This window comes from Salmo salar, chromosome ssa15, assembly GCF_905237065.1.
Source record: "Salmo salar chromosome ssa15, Ssal_v3.1, whole genome shotgun sequence".
Classification (NCBI taxonomy): domain Eukaryota; kingdom Metazoa; phylum Chordata; class Actinopteri; order Salmoniformes; family Salmonidae; genus Salmo; species Salmo salar.
In genome coordinates this window covers 62,146,035-62,169,135 of record NC_059456.1, presented here as the reverse complement: position 1 = coordinate 62,169,135, position 23,101 = coordinate 62,146,035, and the positions used below count along the sequence as shown (strand labels likewise).

General features: G+C 44.1%; 1 pseudogene; it reads left to right on the top strand.

Annotated features, from left to right (window-relative positions):
• Window positions 1-18,935, top strand: part of LOC106571881 (BTB/POZ domain-containing protein KCTD6-like) — an 80,001-nt pseudogene extending 61,066 nt beyond the window's left edge.
• Window positions 18,936-23,101: the final 4,166 nt, after the last annotated feature.

Sequence of the window (23,101 nt, the reverse complement as noted above, 5' to 3'; positions counted from 1 at the left end):
TATAAGGAAATCAGTCAATTGAAAGAAATACATTAGGCACTAATCTATGGATTTCACATGACTGGGCGTGGGTGCACCCACTGAGGAGCCAGGCCCAGCCAATCAGAATGAGTTTTTCCCAACAAAAGGGCTTTATTACAGACAGAAATACTCCTCAGCAGTATTTGCAGGAATTGAGTGTGTTTGTGTGTTGGACCTGCAGAGTCAAGAGGATGGGCAGATGTCTGGCCCCCTAGTAACCTCCATAGCAACCTATCAGAACACAGGTCAGGAAGAGTTTGAGAAGCAGGTTTATGGCACCCCCTAGGCTCCGGTTGTGGGGGATGGGAAGTGGAGTGTGCAGCTCAGAGTTGTGAGGTGCTGATAAGTTACCAGCAGGGAATTTGTAAAAACCACATTTATTAATAGGGACATTTTAGGTGTGCAGCAGATTTTTTTATTTATCCCAACAAGGTGTGCCACTGTTAAAAAAAGGTTGGGAACCACTGAAATAGAGTACAGTACAATACAGTAAATTAAAATTCACTCAATTCTAGTGTGCTCTACTGGGTACTGTACTGATTATTGGCCCAGCGTCAACCATAAACTAGAAATACAGATAACATGCTTGTAAACAAATTATAGAATTCAAAAACCACATTAATAGATTGCTTTTCATAAATAATGTTTTGTTGTTCAATTTAATTGTCGTAAATAATGTTACAGAGGCCATTTCCTTAGTAGGTGACGTCAGAGGTCACCATGAGGGAGAAGTGAGTGCTCAGGATGATAGACGAGTTTCCCACTTGTAATTAAAAGTTTGAGGGCCATTCAAGTGGATTTTCCCCAGTCAAATGTGGTAAATTCCCACTTTCCACTTGGATACGAACGCACCACGACACTGCTTCCTTCAGTGCCAGATGGGCACTTGTGACTCATAAAGAGGGCTTGTCGGTAGCACAGTACATCTCCCACTCCGGGGTAATGTGATGGGCTGTCACTGTTAAGTAAGCGCGCATTGGCCAATTAATTGAAAACTTATGCTTTGGTTTGCTTATATAGAGTGCGTACTACCTGTTTGCTGAAATGGGTGCAAAACGGGAAGTTCGTAACGTGGCTTGAGCACTTTCACAAGGTGCTGAAACCCCATATTCTCAAAAACCGAGAATGGGGACATATCCACTATAAATCAAAGACTGTAAAAAAATATAAACATAGCCTACCTATCGCTCTTGTAATTTCTTTGGCCCGGTTAGAATCAGCTGCCAAGGCCTTCTAGAATGCGGAGGGGAAAAGATGTTGTGTAGTTCTTTCTTTGCATTTCCTTCTTGCTCCAGTATACTCGGGTGATGTGGGTGTAAATTTGTCCACATATTTGAGGTGTTGGCAGCTACATAGGCTATTCCTGTTGAGTATGGCGACATACTGTTAAAGTTTTATCCACAACACTCTATCCATCACCTTTGTAATCTACTGGGAAGCCAAAAATGTTCCCACGCTAGAGATTTAAATAATTATGCAGGATCCTCCAATTCTTGTTTATTGACTCCACCACTCGCCATCATACAGAACTAGTTCCCAGCTGCGTTTCACAAAAGGACAGTTTGAAATAAACCAATTAAGATTCGAATTTTGATTAAAATGTGCATAGACTTTAGTTCTTTTAACAGAATAGTCTGAAATGATTTTCATCATACAGTAGGATACTGCGTTTTGTATCATATTATTATACCTTTATTTCAAACAAGGAACACAGACTGAGACCATCTCTTTTGCAGCTGGGCCCTGCGTATACATGTTTACACATACAGTTTAGGTACAATGATTATGAAACTACACAAGACAAACAAAACGATCACAGATAACAACAAAAAATACAGCAGCAGATTGTTACATTTACACATTACCTGAAGCAGTTACAAGCAATACAAAATAAAAATCGTCCAATAAATGTTTAAAATGGGCAAGGGGGACAAGAGTCTCAAGTTTAAGTTTAGTCTGCAGGCTATTCCATAAGCAAAAAGCTTAACAGGAAAAGGCAGCCATACCGAACTCTGTGAAAATCTCATGGGCCTCAAGTGTAATCCATGCTTGAGACCTGGTTTTAGAAATTATAATTCTATGTCACGACTTCTGCCGAAGTCGATGCCTCTCCTTGTTCGGGAGGTGTTCGGCGGTCGATGTCGCCGGTCTTCTAGCCATCGCCGATCCATTTTTCATTTTCCATTTGTTTTGTCTTGTTTTCCAACACACCTGGTTTTTATTTCCCTCATTGCATGTTGTGTATTTAACCCTCTGTTCCCCCCATGTCTTTGTGTGGTATTGTTTGTTGTAAGTGCACATTTGTTTGACTGGTGCGCGTTGGGTTATTGTGCCCATATTTTGGATTTCTTATGCCGTTGGTTTTACTATTAACCTCCCTGGGCAAGGTGGGACGTTTGCGTCCCACCTAGTCAACAGCCAGTGGAATCGTGTGGCGCGAATTACAAATACCTCATAAATGCTATAACTTCAATTTCTCAAACATATGACTATTTTACACCATTTTAAAGACAAGACTCTCGTTAACCTGTTTGGGCTAGGGGGCAGTATTGAGAATTTTGGAAAGAATATGTGCCCATTTTTAACTGCCTCCTACACCAACTCAGAAGCTAGAATATGCATATTCAGGTTTGGATAGAAAACACCCTAAAGTTTCTAAAACTGTTTGAATGGTGTCTGTGAGTATAACAGAACTCCTATGGCAGGCAAAAACCTGACAAGGTTTCATGCAGGAAGTGGCCTGTCTGACAAGGAGTCGTGCGTCTTGCATCTGTTTATTGAAGAGTAAGGATCTTAGCTGTAACGTGACAATTCCCAGGGCTCCAATAGGCTCTCAGAACCCGGGAAAAACCTGAACGATGACGAGGCAGCCTCTGGCTGAAACAGATTATCGCCTTATCCAAGTGGCCGATCAGAGGACCATTGAATGAGGCGCATGCACGATTCGCCCCCGTGGAGAAATTTCATTCGGCTGTTTAGCTTATTGCAGATTCCCGGTCGGAATATTATCGCTTTTCTACGAGATAAATGGCATAAAAATTGGTTTTAAACAGCGGTTGACATGCTTCGAAGTACGGTAATGGAATATTTAGACATTTTTTGTCACGCCATGCGCCATGCGCACGACCGTTATTTACCATTCGTACAGTGTCTAGAACGCACGAACAAAACAGAAGATATTTGGATATAACAATGGATTATTTGGGACCAAACCTACATTTGTTATTGAAGTAGAAGTCCTGGGAGTGCATTCTGACGAAGAACAGGAAAGGTAAGAACATTTTTCTTATAGGAAATAGGATTTTGGTGAAGGCTAATCTTGCCGGGTGTCTAAATAGCTAGCCGTGATGGCTGGGCTATGTACTTAGAATATTGCAAAATGTGCTTCATCCGAAAAGCTATTTTAAAATCGGACATATCGAGTGCATAGAGGAGTAATGTATCTATAATTCTTAAAATAATTGTTATGCTTTTTGTGAACGTTTATCGTGAGTAATTTAGCAAACTGTTAGTAAATTCCCCGGAAGTTTGCGGGGGGTATGCTTTTTCTGAACGTCACATGCTAATGTAAAAAGCTGTTTTTTGATATAAATATGAACTTGATTGAACAGACATGCATGTATTGTATAACATAATGTCCTAGGTGTGTCATCTGATGAAGATCATAAAAGGTTAGTGCTGCATTTAGCTGTGGTTTGGGTTTTTGTGACATTATATGCTAGCTTGAAAAATGGGTGTCTGATTATTTCTGGCTGGGCACTCTCCTGACATAATCTAATGTTTTGCTTTCGTTGTAAAGCCTTTTTGAAATCGGACAGTGTGGTTAGATTAAGGAGAGTCTTGTCTTTAAATAGCTGTAAAATAGTCAAATGTTTGAGAAATTGAAGTAATAGTATTTCAAACGATTCAAAAATCGCGCCACTGAATTCAGGTGGCTGTTACGTAGGTGGGACGAATTCGTCCCGCCTTGCCCATAGAGGTTAATCTAACCACACTGTCCGATTTCAAAAAGGCTTTACAGCGAAAGCAAAACATTAGATTATGTCAGGAGAGTACCCTGCCAAAAATAATCACACAGCCATTTTCAAAGCATGCATATATGTCACAAAAACCAAAACCACAGCTAAATGCAGCACTAACCTTTGATGATCTTCATCAGATGACAGTCCTAGGACATTATGTTATACAATACATGCATGTTTTGTTCAATCAAGTTCATATTTATAGCAAAAACCCGATTTTTACATTAGCATGTGATGTTCAGAACTAGCATACCCACCGTAAACTTCCGGTGAATTTACTTAATTACTCACGATTAACGTTGACAAAATACATAACAATTATTTTAAGAATTATAGATACAGAACTCCTTTATGCAATCGCGGTGTAAGATTTTAAAATAGCTTTTCGGTGAAAGCACATTTTGCAATATTCTGAGTAGATAGCCCGGCCATCACGGCTAGCTAATTTGACACCCACCGAGTTTGGCCCTCACCAAACTCAGATTTACTATAAGAAAAATTGGATTACCTTTGCTGTTCTTCGTCAGAATGCACTCCCAGGACTTCTACTTCAACAACAAATGTTGTTTTGGTTCGAAATAATCCATAGTTATATTGAAATAGCTACGTTTTGTTCGTGCGTTGAGGTCAGTATCCAAAGGGTGACGCACGGGCGCATTTTGTGACTAAAAAAATTCAAAATATTCCATTACCGTACTTCGAAGCATGTCAAACTAAATTTTTATGCGATTTTCCTCGTAAAATAGCGATAACATTCCAACCGGGCGGCGTTGTATTCGTTCAAAGAGAGAAAGAAAAAAATGGAGTCCTCTCATGCATGCGCGCTCCAGTGTCAGTGTTCCCTGCCTGACCACTCACAAAAACTCCTGCTTTTTTTCACCCAGAGACTGCAGAGCTCTCATTCCACTTTCTGAGAGCCAATGAAAGCCTTACAGCAGGGATGCTGTATTTTTGATAGAGATGCCCTAGAAGGACGACAAATTGTCAGACAGGGCACTTCCTGCATGGAATCTTCTCAGGTTTTGGCCTGCCATATGAGTTCTGTTATACTCACAGACACATTTACATTTTAGTCATTTAGCAGACGCTCTTATCCAGAGCGACTTACAGTAGTGAATGCATACATTTCATACAATTTCATACATTTTTTTTCTGTGCTGGCCCCCCGTGGGAATCGAACCCACAACCCTGGCGTTGCAAACACCATGCTCTACCAACTGAGCTACAGGGAAGGCTTTCTAACAGTTGTAGAAACTTTAGAGTGTTTTCTATCCAAATCTACTATATGCATATTCTCGTTTCTGGGCAAGAGTAGTAACCAGATTAAATTGGGTACGTTTTTTTATCCGGCCGTGCAAATACTGCCCCCTAGCCCCAACAGGTTAAACTGCTCCGGCTATTACCAAGTTCTGCTCTCCTGCGTCTGACTTTCCTGCCACCAGTTACGCACCCTTTACAGAATACCACAACTAACCATATGGAGTCAGCAGGAGCAGGTGCCCCTGGTATGGGGATAGAGGAGCGCGTCCAGGAGCAAGCGGCGCTGATCCACCAATTTAAAACAAATTTCAGCTGTATAAAAGACCCTTGTAAAATCTTAAAATCTGTCTCCAATTGTGATAATGCTTGGTCAGCCATTGAAGCGATAGAGTACATGACAGTGTCATCAGCATATAAATGAATTTTACACTTTCGTATCTCATTACCGACATTGTTTATGTAGAGCGTGAACAGTAATGGACCAGTATCGAACCTTGTGGGACCAACTCCAATGGCTCCGACTGGATGCCGTCGACTCTAACAGCCTGACTTCTATCCTTTAGATAGTCATGAAACCAACGACAGGCATCCGATCCCAGTCCTATTAACGACAGCTAACCCAAAAGTATTGCATAGTCTACAGTGTCAAAAGCTTTAGACAAATCTATGAACAAGGGGCACAGTACTTTCAATTATCTAGGGCATTAGTAATATAATTTACAACACGTACAGTGGTGGTAGTGGTACTGTCACGTCCTGACCATAGAAAGGTTTTAGTTTCTATGGTAGAGTAGGTCAGGGCGGGACAGGGGGTTTTCTAGTTGTTATTTTCTATGTGGGGTTCTAGTTTAGTTTTTCTATGTTTGGTGATTGGTATGATTCCCAATTAAAGGCAGCTGGTAATCATTGTCTCTAATTGGGGGTCATACTTAAGTAGCTTGTTTTTCACTTGGGGGTTATGGGATATTGTTTATGTATAGTTGCATTGTAGTCATGGTTCGTCTATTCTTTATTTGTTTTGTATTGCATTACGTTTCACTTTATAATAATTATGTGGAACACTACTCACACTGCGCCTTGGTCCAATCCTTCATCTAACGAACGTGACAGAATATCCCATCCAACCAGGACCAAGCAGCGTGACCAGGAGTGGGGGACATACTGGACTTGGGAGGAGATATTGGATGGGAAGGGATCCTGGACTTGGGAGGAAATCCAGGCAGGACAGGATCGCCACCTGTACCGGTCCCACACATCAGGCCTCCAGTGTGCCTCCCCAGTCTAGTACATTCTGTGCCTGCTCCTCGCACTCTCCCGGAAGTGCGTGTTCCCAGTCAGGTATGTCCTGTGCCTCCTCCTCGCACTCTCCCTGAGGTGCGTGTCACTAGTCTGGTGCCACCTGTACTGGTCCCATGCATCAGGCCTCCAGTGCACCTGTCCAGTCCGGCGACAGTTCCCAGTCCGGAGCTTCCGGCGACAGTTCCCAGTCCGGAGCTTCCGGCGACAGAACCCAGTCCCGAACCTCCTGAGACGGCCCACAGTCCGGAACCTCCTGGGAAGGCCCACAGTCCGGAACCTCCTGGGAAGGCCCACAGTCCGGAACCTCCTGGGAAGGCCCACAGTCCGGAACCTCCTGGGAAGGCCCACAGTCCGGAACCTCCTGGGAAGGCCCACAGTCCGGAACCTCCTGGGAAGACCCACAGTCCGGAACCTCCTGGGAAGGCCCACAGTCCGGAACCTCCTGGGAAGACCCACAGTCCGGAACCTCCTGGGAAGGCCCACAGTCCGGAACCTCCTGGGAAGACCCACAGTCCGGAACCTCCTGGGAAGGACCACAGTCCGGAACCTCCTGGGAAGGACCACAGTCCGGAGCCTCCTGAGAGGGCCCATAGTCCGGAGCCTCCTGAGAGGGTCGGCGGTCCGGAGCCTCCAGCAACGGCCGGCGGTCCGGAGCCTTCAGCGACGGTCGGCGGTCCGGAGCCTTCAGCGACGGTCGGCGGTCCGGAGTCTCTAGCAACGGTCGGTGGCCCGGAGCCTCCACCGATGCTGGCAGGTTCGCAGGATGAGAGTGTTCTTCGTCCTGCACCAGAGCTGCCTCCTATGATGGCGGGTTTGCAGGATGAGAGGGTTCTTCGTCCCACACCAGAACCGCCTCCGATGGAGTCACGGTTCGTCTATTCTTTATTTGTTTTATATTGCATTACGTTTCACTTTATAATAAATTATGTGGAACGCTACTCACGCTGTGCCTTGGTCCGATCCTTCATCTAACGAACGTGACAGGTACTGTGTTTAGGTCTGAAGCCAGATTGATTGATAGAAAGAGTATTGTTAACAGTTAAAAAATATTGTAGTTGCCTATTCACCAATAACTCTAGAATTTTTGTCAAACAGGAGAGCTTAGAGATGGGCCGATAATTATCCAATTCACTACCATCACCTCCCTGAGGAGTGGTAAAATAAAAGCTTATTTCCAAGCTTTAGGAATCTTACCTACGACTAATGTTTGATTAAAGACATGCGTCACTGCACTAGCAATAATAGGTGTCGCACACTTGAGTAAATATGGATCCAGATTGTCAGCACCTAATGATTTCTTAGAATCTATAGCAGATAGTGCAGATAAGACCTCATCTTCTGTGACGTTTTGAAAATTAAAAACCAGTTTACTGTTTTCCACATCAGCTGAAGGCTGAGGGACTGAAACAATAGACTGGTCAGGATCATGTTGGCCATTTTTTCTTTCAAAAAGAAAACCAGCAGAAATAAAATGCTTATTAAAAACATCACAAATTTCCGTTCGGTCACTGATTATCCCAGATTCCGATGTAATTTGCTTCAGCAGGGAAGTCAAGGAGTTTCCTCGTTTAAGTGAGTTAACAGTTTTCCAGAATTTAGAGGGATCACCAGCAGACTCTGTCATAGCATCAAGAAAATACCTAGATTTAGCCTTTTTATTCCTCCGTTCCATTTATTTCTCATTTGCCTAAATGCATGCTTCATTCTTCTGCAGGAAAATGATTTTCAAGTCACAGGAGAACCAAGGATTAGTTCTATTTTTCTATTTTTAAGTCGCTTTAACGAGGCGTTTTTATCAGCCATGAAGGTAAAAATTGATGAAAAGAAAGAGAACTGGGTCCATTATGCAGAACCCTAAAACTGGGTCCATTATGCAGTTTACGGATAAAAGCTCTGAGTAATAAAGGTCATGGATAAAGGCTTGCTCTGAGAAGTGTTTATAGTTTCTCTTTAGAATTATACGGGGGCCAGGGTTTTTTTGCCTAGTATCTCTGATACATGCAATAGGGCAGTGGTCACTGATGTCATTTGCAAATAACCCACTAGCTATATATTTGTGAGGTGTATTTGTTAAGATAAGGTCTATTAATGTAGATTTTTGGGGGTCTTTTGGATTAGGACGGGTAGGTATAGTTATTAGTTGAATAACATTTAGTTAGTTACAAATGTATTTTAATTTAAGCGATGCTGGCATCAGCCAGTCAAGATTGAGATCTCCGATAATCAATAATTCAGAGTTTGTATAATTAGACATTAACTCAAACAAATTGCATAGAGCAGATACCAGAGCTGAGGGTGGGCGATAAACTCCCGCTAGCGTTAATAGTGCATTATGACCAAGGACCACATTTAAAACTAAGCATTCATACTGTTTCAAAACAGAAGTTGAAATGGACACAGTGACATCTAGGTTGCATTTAACATATATGGCAATACCTCCACCTCTACCCACTCTGTCTGCTCTGTAGATATTATACCCAGCTAACAGAACATCTGAGTCTGGAAAAGAGACACAGAGCCAGGATTCAGATATAATCGATATGTCAGCATGTGAGTGTGAGACCAGTATTTCAGTAAAATCTCATTTTTCGATCAAGTTTCTAGCATTCAAATTAATAATTCCAAGGCCACTATTTCGAGAGGTCATATCAGATGGAGCATTCAAGGTAATATCAGATGAGCGACGCTTCCTCGTGTAGCTACTGACAGGCCTGAGTTGGATGGAGACGAGATTACTTCTAACAATACCCCTCTGCCTGTGCGAGGAAGTGGCAACACGCTACCTTGACAATAGCGTACAATAACAAAGTTAATCAAAAGTTTAATCCATTTTAGCAGCACCTGTAGAGATATTTAAAGCTGGGAGGGGAGCAATGAGTATAGTCTGATGGGGAATCGACCAATTCCAAGTATCAACCCCCATGGCTATATATTATCAATTCTCACATGCCCTGTATGAGGCTATAGTGAGAGCCAGGTTTGAGGAGAGAATGCTTGTACCATACCCACTCAGATGTAATCCATCCCGGATAAATAAATGGTCAATTTAATTGATCAATTTAGGAAAGTGTAACGACTGGAACTCCCCCCCGCCCCCAAGGTGCGGACTCCGGCCGCAAAACCTGACTCTGAAGGGGAGGGTCCGGGTGGGCCTTCTTACGGCGGCGGCTCAGGTGCGGGACGTGGCCTCCGCACCACCCTCGGCGTTGCCCACTTGGGTAGCACCCCTGGCCGTGCCAGAGGACTGGTGGGCGACCTTGGTTGCGCCCGGCTGGCGGGCGACCCTGGCTGCGCCCGGCTGGCAGGCGGCGATTGCTGCGCCCGGCTGGCGGGCGGCTCTGGCGGCTCCGGACTGGCGAGACCCACTGGAGGCCTGGTCCGTTGAGCAGGCACAGGACTGACCAGGATGGGGAGACCCACTGGAGGCCTGGTCCTAGGAGGAGGCACAGGACGGACCAGGATGGGGAGACCCACTGGAGGCCTGGTCCGTCGAGGCGGCACAGGAGAGACCAGGATCGGGAGACCCACTGGAGGCCTGGTCCGTGGAGGCGGCACAGGAGAGACCAGGATGGGGAGACCCACTGGAGGCCTGGTCCCTGGAGGAGGCACAGGCTTAACCAGGATGGGGAGAACCACTGGAGGCCGGGTCCGAGGAGGAGGCACAGGATGAACCGGGCTGTGGGAGAGCACTGGAGTTCTGGTACGTAGGCTCCTTACCCACACTACTGGCTGAATGCCCACTTTGGCCCGGCACGGGCGTAGTGCAGGCATTGGGCGAACTGGGCCCTCCCAGCGCTCCGGAGACACAGTGCGCAGCGCCGACGCAGGATAACCTGGACCGAGGAGGCGCACTGGAGACCAGATGCGCTGAGCTGGCACCATCCGCCCTGGCTCGATGCCTGCACTCACATGGCACTTGCGGGGGGCTGGCCTGTAGCGCACCGGGCTACGAACGCGTTCTGGGGACACCGTGCGCTTTACCGCATAACACGGTGTCTGACCAGTACTGCGCTGCCTCCTGTAAGCACGGGGAGTTGGCTCAGGTCTACCGCCTGACTCCGCCAATCTCCCCGTGTGCCCCCCCCCAAAAAAAAATTGGGGGCTACCTCTCGTGTCTGCTGCGCTCCCTTTCCTTATACCAGCGCCTCTCAGCTCTCGCCGCCTCGATCTCCCACTGCGGGCGGCGATAATCCCCAGTTTGAGCCCATGGTCCTTTACCGTCCAGCATTTCCTCCCAAGTCCATGATTCCAGATAGCTCCTCTCCTGGTTCATCTCCTTGCGCTGCTCCTTCCTCCGCTGCTTGGTCCATTTTTGGTGGGTAATTCTGTAACGGCTGTCGGGAGAGAGAGTAGACCAAGGCGCAGCAGAGTTAGTGTTCATCATGATTTTAATTAACGTAAGAACACTATACAAAACTGAACAAAAACATGACAGCAAAACAGTCCTGTTAGGAAATAATCTAACAGAAACAATTACCCACAAAACCCCAACGGAAAAACAGGCACTTATGTGTGACTCCCAATCAGCAACAACCAACAACAGCTGTGCCTGATTGGAAGCCACACGGCCAAAATCAATTAAACAGACAACATAGAAAATGAGCATAGAACACGCCCACCCAATGTAATACCCTGGCCTAACCAAAATAAAGAACAAAAACCCCTCAATGGCCAGGGCGTTACAGAAAGCTGTAAAATTGTCCAGATATTGTATGCTTATTGAACAACAATAACCTTTAAGCCAGATGTGTAGCTGGCGTATACAACTGAAATTATTATTCGTAGAGTGTGGAGATGTGTGTCACGTTCTGACCAGTAAAGGGGTTATTTGTTATTGTAGTTTGGTCAGGACGTGGCAGGGGGGTATTTGTTTTATGTGGTTCGGGGTTTGTTAGCATATGTGTTTATGTAGAGGGGTGTTTGGTTAGAGTATTCCAGGGTTTTGGGTTATGTTCTATTGTTTCGTATTCTAGGATCTATCTATGTTGTGTATTTCTTTGTGTTGGCCTGGTATGGCTCTCAATCAGGAACAGCTGTACATCGTTGTTGCTGATTGAGAGTCATACTTAGGTAGCCTGTTTTCACCTGTCCCTTGGTGGGAAGTTGTGGTTGCATAGCTGTGTGTTTAGCCTGTAATCCTGTTCGTTCGATCGTTTTCTTGTTTTGTTTGTTACATGTTCAATAAAGTCACTATGAGCACTCAACCCGCTGCGCCTTGGTCCACTACGTACGACGACCGTTACAATGTGAGAGGACCTGAAATAATGTATTGTTTACCTGATTTAAGCACAGTATGAATCAGTGATTTAAAGTCCATTTTAATCTGTTATGGCTAGGGGGCAGTATTTACCCGATTTAATCTGATTATTACTCCTGCCCAGAAACTAGAATATGCATATAATTATTGGCTTTGGATAGAAAACACCCTAAAGTTTCTAAAACTGTTTGAATGGTGTCTGTGAGTATAACAGAACTCATATGGCAGGCAAAAACCTGAGAAGATTCCATACAGGAAGTGACCTGTCTGACAAGTTCTTGTTCATCTTGGCTCTTTTTATTGAAGACTGAGGATCTTTGCTGTAACGTGACACTTCCTACGGCTCCCATAGGCTCTCAGAACCCGGGAAAAAGCTGAATGATATCGAGGCAGCCTCTGGCTGAAACGCATTATCGCCTTTGGTAAGTGGCCGATCAGAGGACAATGGGCTTAGGTGTGTGCACGAGTCGACCCCATGCTTTATTTTCTTTCGTCTTTTTACCTAAACGCAGATTCCCGGTCGGAATATTATCGCTTTTTTTCGAGAAAAATGGCATAAAAATTGATTTTAAACAGCGGTTGACATGCTTCGAAGTACGGCAATGGAATATTTAGACATTTTTTGTCACGAAATGCGTCGTGCTCGTCACCCTTCTTTACCATTCGGATAGTGTCTTGAACGCATGAACAAAACGCCGCTATTTGGATATAACAATGGATTATTTGGGACCAAACCAACATTTGTTATTATAGTAGAAGTCCTGGGAGTGCATTCTGACAAAGAACAGCAAAGGTAATAACATTTTTCTTATAGTAAATCTGACTTTGGTGAGTGCTAAACTTGCTGGGTGTCTAAATAGCTAGCCCTGTGATGCCGGGCTATCTACTGAGAATATTGCAAAATGTGCTTTCACCGAAAAGCTATTTTAAAATCGGACATAGCGAGTGCATAGAGGAGTTCTGTATCTATAATTCTTAAAATAATTGTTATGTTTTTGTGAACGTTTATCGTGAGTAATTTAGTAAATTCACCGGAAGTTTGCGGGGGGTATGCTAGTTCTGAACGTCACATGCTAATGTAAAAAGCTGGTTTTTGATATAAATATGAACTTGATTGAACAAAACATGCATGTATTGTATAACATAATGTCCTAGGGGTGTCATCTGATGAAGATCATCAAAGGTTAGTGCTGCATTTAGCTGTGGTTTGGATTTATGTGACATTATAGGCTAGCTTGAAAAATGGGTGTCTGATTATTTCTGGCTGGGTACTCTGCTGACATAATCTAATGTTTTGCTTTCGTTGTAAAGCCTTTTTGAAATCGGACAGTGTGGTTAGATAAAGGAGAGTCTTGTCTTTAAAATGGTGTAAAATAGTCATATGTTTGAAAAATTTAAGTTTTTGTATTTTTTAGGAATTTGTAATTCGCGCCACGCCCATCATTGGCTATTGGAGCAGGTGTTCCGCTAGCGGAACATCTAGATGTAAGAGTTGCTCAGATTCCTGTAGTTTAATATCAATTGACCCTACATGGACAGTGATAGCTGAAGCAGTCGGGTGTTCACTAATGAGTAGCGGGATCATACAGTCAATGTCCTGGATCCGGGCACATGGGTAACAATTGGTTTCTGCTTTCCTAATAGAAACATTTTGGATCATGGATGAGCCCACAATAAGGACATTGGGACTACTGCTTGGTAAAATTTTAAGTTGCGTCTCTCTTGAGTTATCTTCCTCCTAGAAAGTTGTTTGGGGCTAATTGTAGAGCTGTTTCATTGTAAATTGTTTAGATGGCAGGGTCCACTTTCTTCCAGGCAAAGTTGTTTGGGGCTAGTTGTAGAGCTGTTTCATTGTAAATTGTTTAGATGGCAGGGTCCACTTGCTTCCAGGCAAAGTTGTTTGGGGCTAGTTGTAGAGCTGTTTCATTGTAAATTGTTTAGATGGCAGGGTCCACTTGCTTCCGGGCAAAGTTGTTTGTTCCTTTGGTGCCAGCGGCAGAAATCTCAGACTCTTCCAATACCCGGTATCTGTTTCCCAGTTCCAAGGCATCACTTTGCCTTGGCGTTTTCCTGCCAAGGTTTTTTGCTTTCCGTACAGTAATCCATGGCTCCTGAGGTGGAGCAGAGGGAGTGGAGCAGGCTATGTGCTTGAATGTAGCTCCCGGTAATGGCCAATGCTCTTCAAGCGGGATCAATGTATGTCTCACAGCTGCAGGCTCTTCCGAGGCCATGTTGACAAGCCATCGGCAAGTGGCTTCATTCACCACATTTTTGGCAGACTCAAGCAAAGAGTCAATCAGATGTTCATCTTCTTTAATCTGATGAATTCAGCGAACACTCTACCCTCCAATTCAGCGAATTTCTGGGTCAGTTGTTGGCAATTGACACATCCAGGGGTGAGTATGGTCATTATTCTGAGTCGTTAGCTAGCAACGCTAACTAGCTTTGGTGTGGGGGTAGGCCCAAATCGAGCTAATACGCTAGCCAGCGTTACGGCGCTACCGCGAGTCCAATGATGCTAAATGCATCATATCGGGATGACTTCTGTATTTTGAAATGTACATATCTTGGAAACTTGAGTAAAAGCAAAACATTTAGGATAATGACAACAATGGACTAATTAAACAAATACCAAAATATAGTTTTTGGGTGGAATTTTCTTTTAAAAAGTATAGGCCTATAACACCCCATATGGGGTGCCAACATTTTGTGGGGAGGTGTGGGACCTTATTTAATTTGAGGGGTAAAGAAATTATATACAGTACCAGTCAAAAGTTTGGACACACCTACGCATTCAAGGGTTTTTCCTGGAGGTGTGTTGGGTTATTGTCCTGTTGAAAAACAAATGATAGATAAGAGCAAACCATATGGGATGGCGAATCGCTGCAGAATGCTGTGGTAGCCCTGGTGGTTAAGTGTCCCTTGAATTCTAAATAAATAACTGACAGTGTCACCAGCAAAGAACCATCACACCTTCTCCTCCATGCTTCACGGTGGGAACCACACATACAGAGATCATTCATTCCCCTATTCTGCGTCTCACGAAGACACGGCGGTTGGAACCCAAAATCTAAAATTTCAACCTATCAGACCAAAGGACAGATTAAGGATGCTGGTTACATTAAATGGAAAGAGAGGGGTCTCATGGGTAGGTGTCAGTAAGAGCCGGGAGATGTGACATTAACTGGCGAGAGAGAGAGTGGTTATCCAAACTGTTTTCACACTTGCTTTGACCACCAGACGACAAAAAGAGAAAGACAAGCTATTAGCTGAACATAACAGAATTCCAGTGGAAGGGAGGACAGTAGCAGGTGGTTTGTGACTACTATGATCTCCCAATTAGCAAATTGAATTGCAGTAATTCCATTACAGATTTTTAGGAAATTCAGTCATCCCATTTCAACTAAAATATTTTATTAAAGTAATGTGAATGAAGGATGGTTAATTAATAAGTGATAAGCAGTAATGGGCAGCCACTAACATCATTGGGGTTGTATTAATGAAATGATAGTCATCATCATACTAAAAACAAATATGTAATATACACAACCAAAATATTTTATTTAAGTAAAGTAATGTGAATAAATGATGGTTATAAAAAACTATCGGCCTATATCGAATCTTCCATTCCTCTCAAATTTTTTTGAAAAAGCTGTTGCGCAGCAACTCACTGCCTTCCTGAAGACAAACAATGTATACGAAACGCTTCAGTCTGGTTTTAGACCCATCATAGCACTGAGACTGCACTTGTGAAGGTGGTAAATTACCTTTTAATGACGTCAGACCGAGGCTCTGCATCTGTTCTCGTGCTCCTACATCTTAGTGCTGCTTTTGATACCATTGATCACCACATTCTTTTGGAGAGATTGGAAACCCAAATTGGTCTACATGGACAAGTTCTGGCCTGGTTTAGATCTTATCTGTCAGAAAGATATCAGTTTGTCTCTGTGACTGGTTTGTCCTCTGACAAATCAATTGTAAATTCCGGTGTTCCTCAACGTTCTGTTTTAGGACCACTATTGTTTTCACTATATATTTTACCTCTTGGGGATGTCATTCGAAAACATAATGTTAAATTTCACTGCTATGCGGAAGACACACAGCTGTACATTTCAATGACACATGGTGAAGCCCCAAAATTGCCCTCGCTAGAAGCCTGTGTTTCAGACATAAAGAAGTGGATGGCTGCAAACGTTCTACTTTTAAACTCGGACAAAACAGAGATGCTTGTTCTAGGTCCCAAGAAACAAAGAGATCTTCTGTTGAATCTGACAATTAATCTGGATGGTTGTACAGTCGTCTCAAATAAAACTGTGAAGGACCTCGGTGTTACTCTGGACCCTGATCTCTCTTTTGAAGAACATATCAAGACTGTTTCAAGGACAGCTTTTTTCCATCTACGTAACATTGCAAAAATCCGAAACTTTCTGTCCAAAAATGATGCAGAAAAATTAATCCATGCTTTTGTTACTTCTAGGCTGGACTACTGCAATGCTCTACTTTCCGGCTACCCGGATAAAGCACTAAACAAACTTCAGTTAGTGCTAAATACGGCTGCTAGAATCCTGACTAGAACCAAAAAATTTGATCATATTACTCCAGTGCTAGCCTCCCTACACTGGCTTCCTGTTAAGGCAAGGGCTGATTTCAAGGTTTTACTGCTAACCTATAAAGCATTACATGGGCTTGCTCCTACCTATCTTTCCGATTTGGTCCTGCCGTACATACCTACACGTACGCTACGGTCACAAGACGCAGGCCTCCTAATTGTCCCTAGAATTTCTAAGCAAACGGCTGGAGGTAGGGCTTTCTCCAATAGAGCTCAATTTTTATGGAATGGTCTGCCTACCCATGTGAGAGACGCAGACTCAGTCTCAACCTTTAAGTCTTTACTGAAAACTTATCTCTTCAGTCGGTCCTATGATTAAGTATAGTCTGGCCCAGGGGTGTGAAGGTGAACGGAAAGGCATTGGAGCAACGAACCGCCCTTGCTGTCTCTGCCTTGCCGGTTCCCCTCTCTCCACTGGGATTCTCTGCCTCTAACCCTATTACAGGGGCTGAGTCACTGGCTTACTGGTGTTCTTCCATGCCGTCCATGGGAGGGGTGCGTCACTTGAGTGGGTTGAGTCACTGACGTGGTCTTCCTGTCTGGGTTGGCGCCCCCCCTTGGGTTGTGCCGTGGCGGAGGTCTTTGTGGGCTATACTCGGCCTTGTCTTAGGACGGTAAGTTGGTGGTTGGAGACATCCCTCTAGTGGTGTGGGGGCTGTGCTTTGGCAAAGTGGGTGGGGTTATAGCCTGCCTGTTTGGCCCTGTCCGGGGGTATCATCGGATGGGATCCCTCCTGTCTCAGCCTCCAGTATTTATGCTGCAGTAGTTTATGTGTCGGGGGGCTAGGGTCAGTCTGTTACATCTGGAGTATTTCTCTTGTCTTATCCGGTGTCCTGTGTGAATTTAAATATGCTCTCTCTAATTCTCTCTTTCTCTCTTTCTTTCTTTCTCTCGGAGGACCTGAGCCCTAGGACCATGTCTCAGGACTACCTGGCATGATGACTCCTTGCTGTCCCCAGTCCACCTGGCCGTGCTGCTGCTCCAGTTTCAACTGTTCTGCCTGCGGCTATGGAACCCTGACCTGTTCACCGGACGTGCTACCTGTCCCCGACCTGCTGTTCTCAACTCTCTAGAGACAGCAGGAGCGGTAGCGATACTCTCAAAGATCGGCTATGAAAAAGACAACTGACACTTACTCTTGAGTTGCTGACTTGTTGCACCCTCGACAACTACTATGATTATTATTATTTGACCATGCTGGTCATTTATGAACAATTTAACATCTTGACCATGTTCTGTTATAATATCCACCCGGCACAGCCAGAAGAGGACTGGCCACCCCTCATAGCCTGGTTCCTCTCTAGGTTTCTTCCTAGGTTTTGGCCTTTCTAGGGAGTTTTTCCTAGGGAGTTTTTCCTAGCCACCGTGCTTCTTTCACATGCATTGCTTGCTGTTTGGGGTTTTAGGCTGGGTTTCTGTACAGCACTTTGAGATATCAGCTGATGTACGAAGGGCTATATAAATAAATTTGATTTGATTTGATTTGTTAGAGCCTAATAAGGGACTGTAACGGTCAGTCACTGCCATCAATTGTTTTCTTCTGTGTTGTTACAAAATTGAACCCACATAATGTATTCATTGTTTAAAAAATATCGAAAGCTTTTTTTTGTATTTTTTCAACCAAACCGACCTCAAAAAAACATTAATCGCTCAGCACTGTTTTCTAAGACCCCTTTTCCATCTGTTTGTCCAGAAATCAATCAGGGTTTTTTAGCCTAGTATCTCTGATACATGCAGTAGGGCAGTGGTCACTGATGTCATTTCCAAATAACCCACTAGCTATATATTTGTGTTGTGTATTTGTTAAGGTCTATTAATGAAGATTTTTGGGGTCTTTTGGATTAGGACGGGTAGGTATAGTTATTAGTTGAGTAAGATTTAGTTCGTTACAAATTTATTTTAATTTAAGCGATGATCAATCAAAAAAACGGCCCAGGGAAACTATTTCATCGACCTCGACGGGATGCTCTTCCGATACTTGGTAAACTTCCAACCTACGTCTGAGATTACCGTCCCTGTGGACTTCACAGAGGTGGACCTCCTGAGGAAGGAGGCAGACCTACCAGATCAAGCCACCTATCCACTGCCTCAATGACCCCAAGCCACTCTATCTTCTGGACATCTTTGAGCAAGTGGTGGAGCTCTCCAGCACGAGGAAGCTCTCCATGTACTCAAACCTGGTGGCTGTCATTATCACGCTGCTCACCATAACAACCAAGATCGATGCCCTGCTGGAGGGCATCTGCAAAAACTTCACCAAGTGGTAATAAACACACGATGCACACCAGAGACTTACAGGTGTCGTTCACATTTGGAAGTGTCCCTCATGGTTCACCTAATGGACCACATCATGAAGCAAGGCTTCACCATTCGAAAAACTCGAGTGCATCACATGAGCAAGCGAGCCAATGAGAATACAGTGGAGCACCACTGGACATTCTGCAGGCCGGCTCGCAAAATATACTGAACAAAAATATAAACGCAACATGCAAAGTGTGGGTCCCATGTTTCATGAGCTGAAATTAAAGATCCCAAAAATGTTCCATACTGTGTGTATGCTTATTTCCATCAAATAATGTACATACATTTGTTTACATCCCTGTTAGTGAGCTCCTTTGCCTAGGTAGTCCATCCCCTGACAGGTGTGGCAAATCAAGAAGCAAATTAATCAGCATGATCATTACACAGGTGCACCCTGTGCTGGGGATAATAAAAGGACTGGGGAAACAAGGGGTCATCAGACCAGGTAGTCCTGAGGCATGGTCCTAGGGCTCAGGTCCTCTGAGAGAGAAAGAGAAAGAAAGAGAGAAAGAGAGAGAGAATTAGAGAGAGCATACTTAAATTCACACAGGACACCGGATAAGACAGGAGAAATACTCCAGATATAACAGACTGGCCCTAGCCCCCCGACACATAAACTACTGCAGCATAAATACTGGAGGCTGAGACAGGAGGGGTCGGGAGACACTGTGGCTCCATCTGACGATACCCCCGGACAGGGCCAAACAGGCAGGATATAACCCCACACACTTTGCCAAAGCACAGCCCCCACACCACTAGAGGGATGTCTTCAACCACCAACTTACCATCCTGAGACAAGGCTGAATATAGCCCACAAAGATCTCCGCCACGGCACATCCCAAGGGGGGGGCGCCAACCCAGACAGGAAGATCACGTCAGTGACTCAACTCACTCAAGTCACTCACCCCTCCTAGGGACGGCATGGAAGAGCACCAGTAAGCCAGTGACTCAGCCCATGTAATAGGGTTAGAGGCAGAGAATCCCAGTGGAGAGAGGGTACCGGCCAGGCAGAGACAGCAAGGGCGGTTCGTTACTCCAATGCCTTTCCGTTCACCTTCACACTCCTGGGCCAGACTACACTCAATCATAGGACCTACTGAAGAGATTAGTCTTCAATAAAGACTTAAAGGTTGAGACCGAGTCTGCGTCTCTCACATGGCTAGGCAGACCATTCCATAAAAATTGAGCTCTATAGGAGAAAGCCCTGCCTCCAGCTGTTTGCTTAGGAATTCTAGGGACAGTAAGGAGACCTGCGTCCTGTGACCGTAGCGTACGTGTAGGTATGTACGGCAGGACCAAATCGGAAAGATAGGTAGGAGCAAGCCCATGTAATGTTTTGTAGGTTAGCAGTAAAACCTTGAAATCAGCCCTTGCCTTAACAGGAAGTCAGTGTAGAGAGGCTAGCACTGGAGTTATATGATCACATTTTTGTGGTTCTAGTCAAGATTCTAGCAGCCGTGTTTAGCACTAACTGAAGTTTATTTAATGCTTTATCCAGGTAACCGGAAAGTAGAGCATTGCAGTAGTCTAACCTAGAAGTGACAAAAGCATGGATGGATTTTTCTGCATCATTTTTGGACAGAAAGTTTCAGATTTTTGCAATGTTACGTAGATGGAATAAAGCTGTCATTGAAACAGTCTTGATATGTTCGTCAAAAGAGAGATCAGGTTCCAGAGTAACGCCAAGGTCCTTCACAGTTTTATTTGAGATGACTGACTGTACAACCATCAAGGTTAATTGTCAGATTCAACAGAAGGTCTCTTTGGTTCTTGGGACCTAGAACAAGCATCTCTGTTTTGTCTGAGTTTAAAAGTAGAACATTTGCAGCCATCTACTTCTTTATGTCTGAAACACAGGCTTCCAGGGAGGGCAATTTGGGGCTTCACCATGTTTCATCGAAATGTACAGCTGTGTGTCATCCACATAGCAGTGAAAGTTAACATTATGTTTCCCGAATGACATCACCAAGAGGTAAAATATATAGTGAAAACAATAGTGGTACTAAAACAAAGCCTTGTGGAACACCGAAATTTAGAGTTGATTTGTCAGAGGACAAATCATCCACAGAGACAAACTGATATCTTTCCGACAGATAAGATCTAAACTATGCCAGAACTTGTCCGTGTAGACCAATTTGGGTTTCCAATCTCTCCATAAGAATGTGGTGATCGATGGTATCAAAAGCAGCACTAAGGTCTAGGAGCATGAGGACAGATGCAAAGACTCGGTCTGATGCCATTAAAAGGTAATTTACCACCTTCACAAGTGCAGTCTCAGTGCTATGATGGGTCTAAAACCAGACTGAAGCATTCGTAAACATTGTTTGTCTTCAGGAAGGCAGTGAGTTGCTGTGCAACAGCTTTTTCTAAAATGAGAGGAATGGGAGATTCGATATAGGCCGATAGTTTTTTATATTTTCTGGGTCAAGGTTTGGCTTTTTCAAGAGAGGCTTTATTACTGACACTTTTAGTGAGTTTGGTACACATCCGGTGGATAGAGAGCCGTTTATTATGTTCAACATAGGAGGGCCAAGTACAGGAAGCAGCTCTTTCAGTACTTTAGTTGGAATAGGGTCCAATAGGGTGCAGCTTGAAGGTTTAGAGGCCATGATTATTTTCATCAATGTGTCAAGAGATATAGTACTAAATAACTTGAGTGTCTCCCTTGATCCTCGGTCCTGGCAGAGTTGTGCAGACTTAGGACAACTGAGCTTTGGAGAAATATGCAGATTTAAAGAGGAGTCCGTCATTTGCTTTCTAATGATCATGATCTTTTCCTCAAAGAGGTTCATGAATTTATCACTGCTGAAGTGAAAGCTATCCTCTCTTCGGGAATGCTGCTTTTTAGTTTGCTTTGCGACAGTATCAAAAATAAATGTTGGATTGTACTTATTTTCCTCAATTAAGTTGGAAAAATAGGATGATCGAACAGCAGTGAGGGCTCTTCGATACTGCACGGTACTGTCTTTCCAAGCTAGTCGGAAAACTTCTAGTTTGGTGTGGAGCCATTTCCAATTTTCTGGAAGCTTGGGTATTTTCTGTATACCAGGGAGCTAGTTTCTTATGACAAATGTTTTTGTTTTTTAGGGGTGCGACTGCATCTAGGGTATTGCACAAGGTTAAATTGAGTTCCTCAGTTAGGTGGTTAACTGATTGTTGTACTCCAACGTCCTTGGGTAGGCGGAGGGAGTCTGGAAGGGCATCTAGGAATCTTTGGGTTGTCCGAGAATTTACAGCATGACTTTTGATGATCCTCGGTTGGGGTCTGAGCAGGTTATTTGTTGCAATTGCAAACGAAATAAAATGGTGGTCCGATAGTCCAGGATTATGAGGAAAAACATTAAGATCCACAGCATTTATTCCACGTGACAAAACTAGGTCCAGAACATGACTGTGGCAGTGAGTAGGTCCGGAGATACGTTGGACAAAACCCACTGAGTCGATGATGGCTCAGAAAGCCTTTTGGAGTGGGTCTGTGGACTTTTCCATGTGAATATTAAAGTCACCAAAAATTTGAATATTATCTGCCATGACTACAAGGTCCGATAGAAATTTAGGGATCTCAGTGAGGAACTCTGTATATGGCCCAGGAGGCCTGTAAACAGTAGCTATAAAAAGTGATTGAGTAGGTTGCATAGATTTCATGACTAGAAGCTCAAAAGACAAAAACGTCATTTTTGTTTGTAAATTGAAATTTGCTATCATAAATGTTAGCAACACCTCCGTCTTTGCGGGATGCGCGGGGATATGGTCACTAGTGTAACCAGGAGGTGAGGCCTCATTTAACACAGTAAATTCATCAGGCTTAAGCCAAGTTTCAGTCAGGCCAGACACATCAAGATTATGATCAGTGATTAGTTCATTGACTATAACTGCCTTGGAAGTGAGGGATCTAACATTAAGTAGCCCTAGTTTGAGATGTGAGGTATCACAATCTCTTTCAATAATGGCAGGAATGGAGGAGGTCTTTATTCCAGCGAGATTGCTAAGGCAAACACCGCCATGTTTAATTTTGCCCAACCTAGGTCAAGGCACAGACACGGTCTCAATGGTGATTGCCGAGCTGACTACACTGACTGTGCTAGTGGCAGACTCCACTAAGCTGGCAGGCTGGCTAACAGCCTGCTGCCTGGCCTGCACCCTATTCCATTGTGGAGCTAGGGGAGTTAGAGCCAAGTCTATGTTCTAGATAAGATGAGATCACCCCTCCAGCTAGAATGGAGTCCGTCACTCCTCAACAGGCCAGGCTTGGTCCTGTTTGTGGGTGAGTCCCAGAAAGAGGGCCAATTATCTACAAATTCTATCTTTGTAGATAGGCAGAAAACAGTTTTC